We start from the raw sequence: 3,129 nt of genomic DNA on the forward strand, positions 1-3,129 counted from the left end.
GTAAAGTCCCATAAATATTTCATATACATAAAAATCTTATTTCTCTAAAATATTGTGCACAAATTTGTTAACATCCCTGTTAGTGAGCATTTCTCGTTTGCCAAGATAATCCATCCACCTGACAGGTGTGGCATATCAAGAACCTGATTAAACAGCATGATCATTACACAAGTGCACCTTGTGCTGATGACAATAAAAGGCCACTCTAAAATGTGCTCTTTTGTCACACAACACAATGCCACAGATGTCAAGTTGAAGAAGTGTYTAATTGGCATGCTGACTGCAGAAATGTCAACCAGAGCTATTGCCAGAGAATTGAACGTTAATTTCGCTACCATAAAGCACCTCCAACGTCGTTTTAGACCAAGCAGACCACGTGTATGGCGTTGTGTGGGAAAGCGGTTTGCTGATGTAAACTCTATGAACAGAGTTCCCCTTGGTGGAGTTATGGTATCGGCAGGCATAAGCTACGGACAACGAACACAATTGCATTTTGTTCGACGACAATTTGAATACACAAAGATACAGTGCATTCGGAAAGTATTCAGACCCCTTGACTTTTTCCACAGCTTAATTTTTTCTAGCCTTATTCTAAAATGTATTCAATAATTTTTTCCCCTCATCAATCTACACACAATACCCCATAATGGCAAAGCGGAAACAGATTTTTAGAGCCATGAGGTCAAAGGAATTGTCCTTAGAGCTTTGAGACAGGATTGTGTCAAGTCACAGATCTGGAGAAGGGTAACAAAAGAACACAGTGGCCTCCATCATTCTTAAATGGAAGAAGTTTGGAACCACCAAGACCTAGAGATGGCTGCCTGGCCAAACTGAGCATTCGGGGGAGAAGGGCCTTGGTAACCCAATGGTCATTCTGACAGAGCTCCAGAGTTCCTCTGTGGAGACGGGAGAACTTCCAGGACATCCCCCTCTGCAGCACTACCCCAATCAGGCCTTTATGGTAGAGTGGCCAGACGGAAGCCACTCATCAGTAAAAGGCACATGGAGTTTGCCAAAAGCCACCTAAAGGAATCTCAGACCATGAGAAACAAGATTTTCTGGTCTGATGAAACCAAGATTGAACTCTTTGGCCTGAATGCCAAGCGTCGCGTTCGGAGGAAACCTGGCACCATCCCTGCGGTGAAGCATGGCGGTGGCAGCATTATGCTGTGGGAATTTTTTCAGAGGTAGYYACTGGGAGACTAGTCAGGATCGAGGGAAAGATGAACGGAGCTAAGTACAGAGAGATCCTTGATGAAAACCTGCTCCAGAATACTCAGGACCTCAGACTGGGGTGAAGGGTCACCTTCCAACAGGACAACGACCTAATTTTTATACATTTTCTAACATTTCTAAAAACCAGTTTTTGCTTTGTCGTTATGGGGTATTGTGTGTAGATTGATGACGGAAAAAACTATTTTATCAATTTTAGAATAAGGCTGTAAAGTAACAAAATGTGGAAAAAGTCAAGGGGTCTGAATACTTTACGAATGCACTGTACATATAGCTTAATATCATTGCACTGTTTGTGAGGAGAGATTTATTGTGATTAGGCATTTTATTGTATTGTGTAACGTACACGCTGTATCATAATTAAACTTTGATTTGATTATCTTGAACACATGGCTACAGTATACCCTATTACAGAATAAAAGAAAACAGAGGTGAACTATCAATTCATAGAATTTATTTGAATAGATGCTATCAAATCAATTGACCAAGTAGTGATCATAAATAGTTTCTATTGCAGGAAATTAAAAAGTAAATCTTTTCAAAAATATAAATAGTAAAGTACAGATACCCCCCAAAAATTGACTTAAGTAGTACTTTAAATTATTTTTACTTAAGTACTTTACACCACTGCCTAAATGCATTATTATCGCCAACTTGGCCCAATTCACATTTCCAAATGCCAACCTGACATACCAAGCTAGAACGGGCCCTGCGTCTCAACTCAACCAATMTAGGCTAAATATCCCAAGCAGGGCTACAGCAACATCCAAAGAGGCTCAGGTTCCTTGGGCTTTGCGGTGGCCACTCTGGTTTGGGTGTCCTAGGTAGAATGGTGTRTCCGTAACCGAGTGGACACATATCGTTCTGGCTTCGTTCACTTCCAAGAGGGGGTCCGTGGAGTTTTATGAACATCAAGGCAGACACACTGTGAATTTAGATTTTTTTCAACGTTCTGATTGGCCAAAGTGGTCAAGCCTCCAACGGGCGTCCGCACAGCACACACATGTAGCTTATAGATGGTTTGGTTGTTTAGCAACAAAACAGATGTGCCCGCAACTATGGCGCAAAACAGATGGTGTTTGCTTAGATTGTTGACAACATGTAAACTATATTTCGTCTCCAATCTTTACTGAAAACATAAATACATTTGCACAATGAGCACKTGTCTGTCAAATACATTGTTACAGTTGTTGGTTTGCTAGCTAGCGAATTTTAGAATTCACATGAAATCTGTCAAAACACCTCAAAACAAGACATGGTATCAAGAACAAGATTAAACTAGCTGAAACGAGTCACTTACGATTCCCCAGATGGCAGTGTCTTGTCATTGTAGATGGCTATCTGGCCATCCAGAATCACAACAACACCTGGACTGCTGCCTCATTGAAGCGCGCGCATCGTTTTTGCCCCAGAGATGACATGGAAGAAACCACAATTTACCTACCTCTTGGTTGCAATACATATTTATTTGGTTTGTCATTCTATATTTTTTTATGGAATTTTAGTGGTAATTAGATATACTTTATTTAGAATTTATCGTAATACATTTGCCAGAAATAGTTTTAACAGCTCATTGTATTCTCAAATTTAAAAAGATGAGGGAGCTAAGGCACTACACCCCTGAGGTCTACACAAATCATGGCCAACAAGATTACCTGTGTCTCTCGTTCAGCGTCACGGTACGGAGTGTTCATTGGTTCCACGGTAGGAAGTAAACCCGCCCCAGGGCTAACCGATAGGTCAATCAGAAATGCCTGTTTGTCCACAAATAATATAATTGGTCGAATGGCGAGACTCACGCTCGAGGTGCTGTCTGCCGTACATCTCTGGTGGACACGAGCAATATAAATGGCTCATCTTTGCATCAATCAAAAAATGAAAGGTTTTGGCAAATAA

Source organism: Salvelinus sp. IW2-2015, linkage group LG4q.2 (assembly GCF_002910315.2).
Source record: "Salvelinus sp. IW2-2015 linkage group LG4q.2, ASM291031v2, whole genome shotgun sequence".
NCBI lineage: Eukaryota > Metazoa > Chordata > Actinopteri > Salmoniformes > Salmonidae > Salvelinus > Salvelinus sp. IW2-2015.